The sequence below is a fragment of the Chionomys nivalis genome, chromosome 14, assembly GCF_950005125.1.
Source record: "Chionomys nivalis chromosome 14, mChiNiv1.1, whole genome shotgun sequence".
NCBI classification, from domain to species: Eukaryota; Metazoa; Chordata; class Mammalia; order Rodentia; family Cricetidae; genus Chionomys; species Chionomys nivalis.
Genome location: NC_080099.1, coordinates 68099722 through 68111426, shown reverse-complemented (window position 1 = coordinate 68111426; position 11705 = coordinate 68099722).

Here is an 11705-nt window from a genome sequence, read left to right as displayed (position 1 = left end):
TGTGAGTCATCTCTCCAGCTCGTTTTTTCCTATTTTTGTCTTCTTTTTCTGACTTCGATATTACCTAAAACTTATCCTGGTGAGAAAATATGGGTGAGAGAGTAAGGCTGAGTGGATGAACGGACCACATGGTCAAACTACACTGGCTGTGCATTTACTCAACCAGTTTTTAAAAATTAGAAAAATTATATATATGGGTATTTTGCCTTCATGTAAGTCTGCAACTTGTGTGTACCTAGTGTCAGTGGGGACCAGAAGTGGGTTCAGATGCCCTGGACCTGGAGTTATCATGTAAGTGCTAGAAGCCAAACCTGGATCCTCTGAGAAATCAGCCAGACTCCTGACTGCTGAAACATCCCTCCAGTCTCAAGATGCCAGTAATTAGTAGTAAAATATTATTGTATTTATTTAATGTCAGAGCTCAGTGTGTTTCCTTTACTGTGCACTGAATGTAGATTAACTTTACCAACGAATCATATTTCATTATTTTTATGATATTTTGTCCTCTTTTACTATTTTCTATTTTTGAGACATGATGTTATTACATGATTTACGATAGTTTGGAACTTGTGACTCCCTGACTTTGTTTCAGAGTGTTAGGATATAGGCACAGCTCCTGTCCCTGATGATGGACTGACGTGCTGGGACACAGACGCAGTCACTGTGATGGACTGACGTGCTGGGACACAGACGCAGTCACTGTGATGGACTGACGTGCTGGGATATAGGTGCAAACCTTTCTTCCCTCTCAGCATGTTATGCTGGAGTTGTCATCAAATTTCATTTCGTCATTGTTAACTCTGTCACCTCTATAAGATATATCAGGCATTGTTCTGTATCTTCTCTGGCTTCTTACACAACTTAATAATTTTTATATTTCTTAGGTCTTTTAATCTTTTTGCTTTTTAAATTAATTTTTTGGGTTAGTATATGAAGTCCTGGGTTTCATTATGGAATTTATATACCTGTGCTCTTACATGTTGTCCTCGTTAGGTCCACTTAAAATGTAATTAATTAATTGCACACACTAAAGTATGAAGATATTTAAAGCCAATGAGTGCTCAGCAATGGATCTAATTTTTATATGTACACACCTTACATAAGACAGGTACCTAACAGTTAATGTAAATTCTCAAATATCTGAGTAGTACTCTATCATAAATGCACAATTTTCCCCAAAAGTTTCTATATGTAAGTTGTTGCTCTAAACATTTATAGATTAGTAATTTTGATTTGATGTGGTTTCTAATGTAGTGATCCTATTGAGACTTTTCGCAACTGGGCCTTGGGGAAAGCATAGTTACATACTTGAGTGCATTTTCTAAAGTATATATAAAGGATGAGACATGATGTGTTTCATCCAAAGATACTGCAATGTAAGACACTGACAATTCATCATTTAATGGAAATTACTGAAAATTATCCATGATACAATACTTTAAACGTCACTTCATCATCCCATTCTTATTTGAGGGGTTGAGGAGGGTGCAATGTGTGCTTAGAGAGTAAGGGAGTCACTCGGTGAGATAAGAATTTGAAAAAGAAACACTTTTGGATGATGCAAGGATGTATTCAGAAACACACGTTTATTGAGAGCCACTGCTCCTAGGTGGTGAAAGAACACACAGCTCCGAGTCTGGGTCCCAAAAGGCTGGCGCACACCTCTTCTCCCCTGGGAGGTGCCCAGCTGCTAGACCAATACCCACTGCCCTACAGCCTACACTGCCGGAGGATGAGAGGCCATGCAGAGCCCAATCAATGTAACCAAGCATGTGTTAGTCCAGCCAGTCTCTAGTGGACACAGCAGTTTCCTGGGGGGTGGGAAGCTCCCAAACAATGACAGGGCAACATTCTTGGAGTACTTGTCAGTCAGCAATAGCTAATGGACATGAAAGACATCCATTCTCCTATGTATGACCCCGGGCTTTTGACTGTAAGGAGAAGAGATGAGTCGGCACTCCTGACTCCCTTTGTCTGAGTGCTAGGACAGGGGACATAAACATTATGATCCAGAGCTTAGGCTCTGCACAAGGCCATAGCTCTTTCTCTACAGCAGCATGTTCATCGCTACCTGATTTAGGAGTAAGGATAAGTGATTTCAGAATCCCGTAACTTACACAACCTAATGGGGGACGAGTGTGTTTGTAAGGGTGGAGTTTCATGATGCAGTGGGATAAAAGGCACATGAGGGAGCTATTGCATCTTTTGGTCCACTGCCATGTTAGTTCTTCAAGCTTCCTCTTCCAGTCAGACAGACCTGAGAACCAGCTGTGCATGTGTGCCTGTGCTCACAGTCGAGGTGGATTTTAGAGGACAGTTTATAGCATCCTGCCTGTGTGCCTGTGCTCACAGTCGAGGTGGATTTTAGAGGACAGTTTATAGCATCCTGCATGTGTGCCTGTGCTCACAGTCGAGGTGGATTTTAGAGGACAGTTGTTTATAGCATCCTTCCTGCCACCTCCTGGAGGCAGAGTTTCTCTTTTCTGCTGCTCTGCATTTCCAGACCCCTGATTTCCTAGTCTCAGCCTTCCATCTCCTTGCGTCAGTGCTGGGATTACAGATGTGTACTCCTGGTATGTTTTGTTGTTGTTGTTGTTTTATTGTTGGCTTAGCAGCTGCGAATGAATCTACTGTTACTTTATCCTCTGCCACCCTTCAGCCCCTCAATCAGTGCCCTCCTGGTCACTCAAACAGCCACCTGGTCCTACAGCCCTGGCTTCGACATGGCCACAAAATGTAGGTTTAAATTAAGTCCCCTTCATTCTATTAATCAATAAGACTCAGAAGTCAAAGGCTGGGGTGAAAATCTGCTAGCTCAAAGAAGCTGAGTAGCCACTAGCTGACCTTGCATTTGGCCAGAGACCCAGCAAGAGATGCATCTCTTCCCTCATTCCAGTACCAAGAGGAAGCTCAAATTCCATTTCCCACCATTTTCTTCCTGTGCATCTTCTCTGTCCAAATTGCTGGCTTCTCTATGACCAGATCCTGTCAACTAGAAACTGACTCTGCCCCCTGATTCAAGGTATAACTTTATTGGGCAGTCTTGGGAGTGTCATAGTGTGATCAAAATACCTCACAACATACTCCTGTATTTGGCTTGGTCACATGGGTTCTGAGGATCAAGCTCAGGTCAGCAGGCTTGTATGGCGAGGGCTCTTATCCACCGAGTCAGCCGCCAACCCCGGTAGTCATTTCTTTATGTGCTTAAATGTTCCGTTTTTCATTCATTTTTAGATTCAGTCCTTTGCATGCCCTGGGAACCGGAACCAAATCCAGCAGCCAAGAGGCCCAGCAAGCTCTACATCTGCATTTATAGTACGTGAGACCATGCTCAGTGTGGGCTGGTGTCCTAACAGCTGCTGGCTGCAGGAGCTCCCACAGCACCGCTTCATCTTCCACTTCAGTGATATTGCCTGTTTCCCACAGAAATGAAGATTCCTGCATAAAGATTTCAGGATTACTGCTGAAACATTTTTCTGATATATAATCTTACTTAAAGTTTCTAATGGTCTAGAGAAAGATGGAAAAGGTGTACGTTCCCCACAGAAAGTACTTGCCGGGTATTTCTTGGAACCCAGAAGAAACACCTCCTTAAGTTATTGCTGTATCCTTTCCATCCCCCCACCCCCTGTGCCCAGCCAGGGCATCCAGGTCATGGCCCAGGGGATGTTTGGATGACTGATTGGCTGTCCTGCTTTTCCTGGCCTCCCCTTTCCAGACTTTAATTGGTTTGATTTTGATGGTGACTTCTGTGCTTTGTTGCCCTGGTTTCACATTTATAGTCTGGAGTTTTGTGGGCTAAACCTTCACAGTGTTTCCCGGACTGAGGAAAATGTGTTGATATGAGATAATTGCTGGGTGGGCTCACCCCCCACGCCAGGCGAGGGTGTTGAAAAGTCCTCGCCTTTAAGGGTTATATATCATCTGTCACAGAACCAACAGGCACATAAATAGGGATGTGTGCTCAGGAAGATCAATCATACCTTTAATAGTGATCTTGGAGGGTTCACTGTGGCCGTGTGGCTCTGTATCTTTTCTGGCAGCCAATTAGAGCTGCTATTTCTTGGCAAGGGTTTCAAGTAGTTTTCTGGAAGTCACATAGACAAGGCTATGAAGGGAGGTGTCAAAGATACAATTTTCACAGCCGAAGTTCATGTCCAGTAACTATGGAAGTCAAGTCCAGGTGTTTAAGCTGTGTCACACGTTTCGTCTGAGCACTGAGGATGATTCTCTCTCTACACCTTCCAAAAGGAAGGCTAATGATTAGGATCATAGAAAATGGTGACTGAGAAGTGGGCTAAATGGTAATGACAGTGACAAGGACAATAACACGGAATCAAACAAACCAGATCAGAACAAAACCCATCCATGCCAACAAATACAAAACCCAGCTTCTCCTCGCCTCACCTGCAGTCTCCAGGTTGTCCACCAGATGGCAGTAGGTACACATGGTTTTTCTTCTGTCAGTATCACTGAATTAAGAGTTTTGTGTTACACCTTAAAGAAATCTGTTAACTAACAGCCCTCATATCTCAAGATGTTTGCTCCATGAGAAGGCCAAGCTGCCCCAGGGTGCTTTAGTAAGGTACAAGGGTACATACTCTACCTCACACACAGGCTCTTCATTTCCCCTGCACTCAGCAGCCTCTCTCCACACACAGGTCCACAGCTGCACAAACCTACTGTACATATTCACACGCACCTATTCCGTATTAGTTTAGCCCCGCCCACTCCACATAGCCCCATGCCCACTCAGCATGCACATATAAACTCTACAATTCTTCCACTCACCATTTCTACCCACTGACACCCACTCACTAAACATCTACCCATGTGCACGTATCCCACACATCCACAAATATCCACACATCATCACACCCTATATACATCCATCCTCCTACCTCACCCACTCCCATATCCAAACACCACACAGATAAACACGTCCACATATACACTCTAACATATACGTCCACTTACATATACCCCTGCCCCCCACACCACACACACTACACACATGCACACATCACCCCAACACTACACACACCACACACATACACACCACACACACCACACATCATATACCATGCACACTATACACTACATACACACATAGATACCACACACATACTACACACACACACACCACACACACTATACACATGCACACATCACCCCAACACTACACACACCACGCACACACACCCCCCTGCACACCACACATCATATACTGTGCACACTATCCACTACATACACACATAGATACCACACACATACCACACATATGGATAGCACACATACTACACACACATGCACTACACACACCACACACGCACTACACACATACTACACACACCACACACCCCATATACATACCACACACACCACACAATATACCACACACACATACCACACACATCACCTACACATATCACACAATACTATACACACACCACACACACACCACACAATACTATACACACACCACACACATACTATACACACACACCACACACACACCATATACATACCACACACACACCACACAATACTATACACACACCACACACACTCATCCTCTACACTGCCCACATCTCCCACACACATTCACAAACACACTTCTAAAATCCCTCGGCGTCTTGAGACTGCTGGATCCCTATTTTATTAGTGTCGCTTGCTAGACTTTCTTTAAACCGGTAGTAGAAAGGAATGGCTTAGAAATCACCCTACTCCAGGGCCTCCAAAACCTTTAAAAAGTCCTTCTTTTTAAAAAATGCACTGGAAAAACTAATGCTCATCTTTTAACGTTATTTGTGTTGGTATTTCTCTTCTTTCGCCTACATTTGAGTGACCTCCTAAAATGTGTCGGCTGGTCATGGTAAAACACACATGCCAAAGCTTGAAAGTCAGAGCTGCAGCAAGTTGAGGTCCTCAGATTTCGTGCACCTTCCTAGAAGAGAATTTTCCAAGGATTTTCTCTGCTTCCGAAGTGTTACCTTCTGCTTAAACTAGGCATGGCAGTCAGCGTTAGACCATGCTCAACCTGTCGGGGTCCAACCCCAACATAAACTATCTCTCTGGACCTGCATGGAGGCGCGGGAATAATTGAGACACAGTTCACACAGCAATATCAGAAGGGAGTCTCAGGGTCCATTCACATCCTGAAGATCACCTGTGTTTATTCTCAAAACAGCTCTTATATCCAAAGGTAAACTGAGAGGAAGTTCATGAGCAATCTGTTTCCAGGGTAGCAGGACTGAAGTCACATCAGCAACCATGGTTGCTCTGTCACTAGCTTGGCTCTTCCCAGGTGATCTCCATAATTACAAAGAAGGGAGCAGAACAGCATCAGCCTGTCCTGAGCCAGGCTGTCCCGACACCTGTCTGTAAGCGCTAGGTGACCACCTCAGGTGGGAACTGTGGCTTGAGGGCCTGGCCGCCACACAGTGCAGAAATATGTGGCCTGTATAATATTGCCCCACACAACTCCCAAGAAGCAAAACAGTTCTCGGTGGAACAATTCCCAGGTCTCACACCATGGAGTGGCGGGTACTCGGGCCACAGGGATGTTGTCCCTTGACACTGCCTGTGTCCCTGCTTACCTTCCCTTCCCCATAAGTCATACCAAAGCATCCCAACAGCTCTTCCACTCCACCATAAATTAAAAAAAAACACATTTGCTTCCCTGTCAAATGTCTTTCTTATTGAAAAGTTTCCATATCATTTAAATGTAGGCACCCTACCTGAGAATTTCCGGTCCAATGGGCACTAACGGGAAAAAACTATACATTTTGGTGAAAATTGATCTCTGCCAACATTTTCAGTACTGTATCTGTTGTATCATGTGGTATTATTTATTATTCACTAGATGAACCTGTTCCTCAGACTCTTGGCTGTTTTAGATAGCTAAGGGATAGCAGCTACAGAAGGTCATTTATTTAGGGGGAGAGCCCTAGACCCTGTTAGCAAAATTAACTTCATTTTATCTTTATCAGTTTCTGTTTCATTTATCAGAATTCTATGAGGTTTTTATTTGCAACTTGGGAAGGAGAAATATTTGTATTGGAGGAAAGAGAATCTGGGAACAAAAAAGGAAGTACCCTGTACACACCATTCTGCCTTTGCGATGACGAAACTGTCCCAGGGGACCAACTGTGATAATGGCCGCGCCTGGAGGAAGTGGATTGAACGCGGAGCCCACACTCTATATTCCAATTGCTTTGAGACTGGGTAGAAAGGGTGCACACAACAGGAAGAGGCATTAAATACAAAACAAAACAAAAAAAGCACCACTACCCATTCCTGTAGCTTAAATTCAGAAATTTCTAGAAGGACCCAGTGTATCGTTTTCCATGCTGATGTGTCATGTGTCTGGAGCCGCATAGGCAGGAGATGAAAAGTGCTGGGGCTCACACTGGGCCCGCTCTTCTCAGCACAGCCCCATGCTTCTGCACACCGCCTGTCTTCAGCCGGGGCTCTGGGCAGGCAGCGTGCGGCCTCTCACCCCTCCTCACATTTGGAGCTGGGCAACAGCAGCTTTTGAATGGGGAAGCAATTTAAAAATCAGTCATGTTTTGATCCCTCAGGCCTGGCTTCCTCTGATTAATACGCTTGGCTTCCTAGGCCCGGCCTCAGCCTCCTCGGGCTCCCACCCTGCAAGTCAGTGCCTGAAGCGTCCGGCTTTTACCTTTGAGCACAACCAGCCTCCCCAGAAGGACACGCCCAGCGCTGGCTGACCTTGCCAGGAGGAATTCCTCTCCGAGGCTCTGGGCTTCTTTCCTGCCTCCCTTCGGGCTGTCACTCCTGGTCGTGCTTGCCTTTGACCCTGAATAAATTTCACGTGTATCCCAATAGGACGGCTGCTGGTTTTGCTTCTTTCTTTTCTCTTCTTCTTTTATTTTTTAATTGAAAGTAAACCTTCAAAGCTGGCTGGCACCCAAGAAGTGTTCATGAGGATTGCAGCTGGGCAAGGGAGCCTCAAACAGGAGCCAGAGCCCCACTCTGTCCTCTCCTGCTTAGGGCAGAAGCCACTGGGCTCTGTGGGCTCCTGGGCTACTTAGCTTTCAAGTTAGCGTCTGCGTGAAAAGACGGGATTGTGGATTTGGGGAAAATGTGCGGTGATTTGAAAAGCTGCACTGTCTTTGAATATCTCTTACACACACACACACCCAAACACACACACACACACACACACCCCACACACGCAGGCACCCATGTGCAAGATGAGAGGGAGCGAGATTCCAGACAGAATATATTGGGGTACATTGCTGAAGGAAATACATTTAAGAAAATCACACTTAAATTTCAGTTTTGAATATCAGGAGTTGCAATGTCCTGGATGACAAGGGGCCCTCACCAGTCTCTTTAGGTGACTTTATTTGAAACTAGCCCTTTAGGTTGATGATTCTTCCCCAAATACATTTTTAAAAAAACATAAATATATTTAGAAAAATTATATGATTAATACTTCTGTACCATGCAGAACCAATGGTTGCTAGCAGCTTCCATCTTTGGCTTACCTTGACGTCTATGTGAGTACGTGTGCACACTTTCTTGCTAATCTCCTTGAAATTAAGTTGCAGGTACCAAGACGCTTCACCCCTGACTGCAGACCCCTGCGTCTTTCCTGTGAGGCTGTTTCTACACAAACATACCACAGTGACTTGCACCTAAGGAAATCAATGGAGCTGCTATGAGGGCAGACTGAGGGTCAGGGCTCTACAGCAGGCACTGCCTCAAAAAGTGAATAAATGAGCAAGCAAATGCTCCCTAGTAACATCTATTATCCAGTAGGTCTTCCAACCGTAAACTGTTTTCAACAACTGGTTTTTATTTTTAAGATCCAATCAAGGCTCACATATTATGCTTGATCAGTGACCTGTTCTATCTGGTCTCCCTGAGGTAAGACCAACATACACAATGTGCAGCCTTACTGTGTGTTGGTGGAATATTAATTTAAGATGTGTTAAGATTCAGAAGAAGTTAAAATGGCCAAAAGATACTTAAGGTCATGCTCAACCTCCTTAGCGATCAGAGAAATGCAAATGAAAACAACTTTGAGATATCATCTTACACCTGTCAGAATGGCTAAAATCAAAAACACCAAGGATAGCCTTTGCTGGAGAGGTTGTGGAGAAAGGGGTACCCTCATCCATTGCTGGTGGGACTGCAAACTTGTGCAACCACTTTGGAAATCAGTGTGGCGGTTTCTCAGAAAAATTGGGATCAACCTACCCCTGGACCCAGCAATACCACTCTTGGGAATATACCCAAGAGATGCCCTATCATATGACAAAAGCATTTGTCCAACTATGTTCATAGCAGCATTATTTGTAATAGCCAGAACCTGGAAGCAACCTAGATGCCCTTCAATGGAAGAATGGATGAAGAAAGTGTGGAATATATACACATTAGAGTACTACTCTGCGGTAAAAAACAATGACTTCTCGAATTTTGCATGCAAATGGATGGAAATAGAAAATACGATCCTGAGTGAGGTAACCCAGACCCAAAAAGAAGAACATGGGATGTACTCACTCATAATTGGTTTCTAGCCATGGATAGGGGCCACTGATCTATAATTTGTGATCCTAAAGAAGCTAAACAAGAGGGTAAACCCAAGGAAAAACATATAGATATCCTCCCAGCTATGGGAAATAGACATGATTGATGGGCAAAAAATTGGAATCTTGGGGGTGGGGTGGGATGGGGATGAGGGGTGTTGGGGAGAGAAAAGTGTGAAGGAGAAGATGAGGGGAACTGGGGGAATCAGGGTGATTGGGGATAAAGGAAGGTTGGATAGGGGAGCAGGGAAACTCATACCTTAGGTAAGGGAGCCACCTAAGGGTTGGCAAGAGACTTGAACTTGGAATGGCTACCAGATGCCCAGGGCAATGTCCCCAGTTAGTTCATTGGGGCACCTGAGGATAGGGAACCTGAAATGAACCTATCCTATAATCATACTGATGAATATCTTGCATATCGCCATAGAACCTTCATCTAGCGATGGATGGAGATAGAGCCAGAGACCCACACTGGAGCACCGGACTGAGCTCCCAAGGTTATAATGAGGAGCAGAAGGAGAGAGAACATAAACAAGGAAGTCAGGACCATGAGGGGTGCACCCAACCACTGAGACAGTGGGGCCGATCTATTGGGAGCCCACCAAGGCCAGCTGGACTGCTACTGAAAAAACATGGGATAAAACCGGACTCTCTGAATGTGGCGGACAATGAGAGCTGATGAGAGGCCAAGGAGAATGGCACAGGAACTTTCATCTGGCGATAGATCGAGAGAGAGACAGAGACCCAATTTGGAGCAACGGTCTGAGCTCTTAAGGTCCAAATGAGGAGCAGAAGGAGGGAGAACATGAGCAAGGAAATCAGGACCACGAGGCGTGCACCCACCCACTGTGACAGTGGAACTGATCTATTGGGAGCTCTCCAAGGCCAGCTGGACTGGGACTGAATAAGCATGGGTTGAAACTGGACTCTCTGAACATGGCGGACAATGAAGGCTGATGAGAAGCCAAGGACAATGGCACTAGGTTTCGATCCTAATACATGAACTGGCTTTGTGGGAGCTTAGCCTGTTTGGATGCTCACCTTCCTGGGCCTGGATGGAAGTGGGAGGACCTTGGTCTTCCTGTAGGGCAGGGAATTTGGACTGCTCTTCAGTATCGAGAGGGAGGGGGAATGGACTGGGGGGAGGAGAAGAGGAGTGGGGATGGGGGAGGGGAGTGGGGGGAGGGGGCAATATGTGGGAGGAGGGGGAGGGAAATGGGAAACGGGGAGCAGTTGGAAATTTTAATTAAAAAAGAATAAAAAAAAGATTCATTTATGCTGTGGAATATTTGTTTAATGATGCAAAGATGTGTTGCATTTTTTTATGTTGCATTGGTTTAACTCTGTAAAGTTGTATTACTTTGCCTGTCTAAAACACCTGATTGGTCTAATAAAGAGCCAAATGGCCAGTAACTAGGGAGGGGAGGGATAGGTGGGACTGCCAGGCAGAGAGAATAAATAGGAGGAGAAACCTAACTCTAAAGAGAGCCAAGGAGCGAGAAAAGGAGAAGAGGAGGATGCCAGGGGACAGCCACCCCGCCACACAGCCAACCATGGAGTAAGAAGGAAAGAAAACAGTCTAGTGTAAAGAAAGGTAAAAATCCCAGAGGCAAAAGGTAGTCAAAGAGAATGGGATAGTTTAAGCTAGAAAAGCTGGCTAGAAACAAGCCAAGCCAATGCCGGGCTGGTAAGTAAAAATAAATCTCCATGGATTTATTTGGGAACTAGGTGGTGGCCTGCCAAAGAGTTAAAAAAAGTCAACTACATTTAGCTTTCCAACATGAGACTTGAATATCCACCTAGAGCCTGAGAAAGCTGGGAAAAAAAAGAAAAAAAGAAAAAAAAATGGATATGGTTCCTTTAAGAGTCTCTGCCATCCAATGGAGCACTTAAACAGCCTTTTTCACATTAAATAGAAACAAAAAGCAAAGTAAAACTGTCTGCCACCGTGTGGGTACCCACTTCCTAGAGTGGGGGATTGAATGCCGTTCTGGTCACACATATCTGACATGGCCTGTGAGCTGAGGAGGGGGTGAGCCAGTCACCATGCCTTGGCAGAGGACCCAGCTATAGCTCAGCAGCTTTTCTGTTCATGCTGACAAAAAGGCTAGAGATTTGCACTAAGCAGGTTCAGATTGAAAAAAA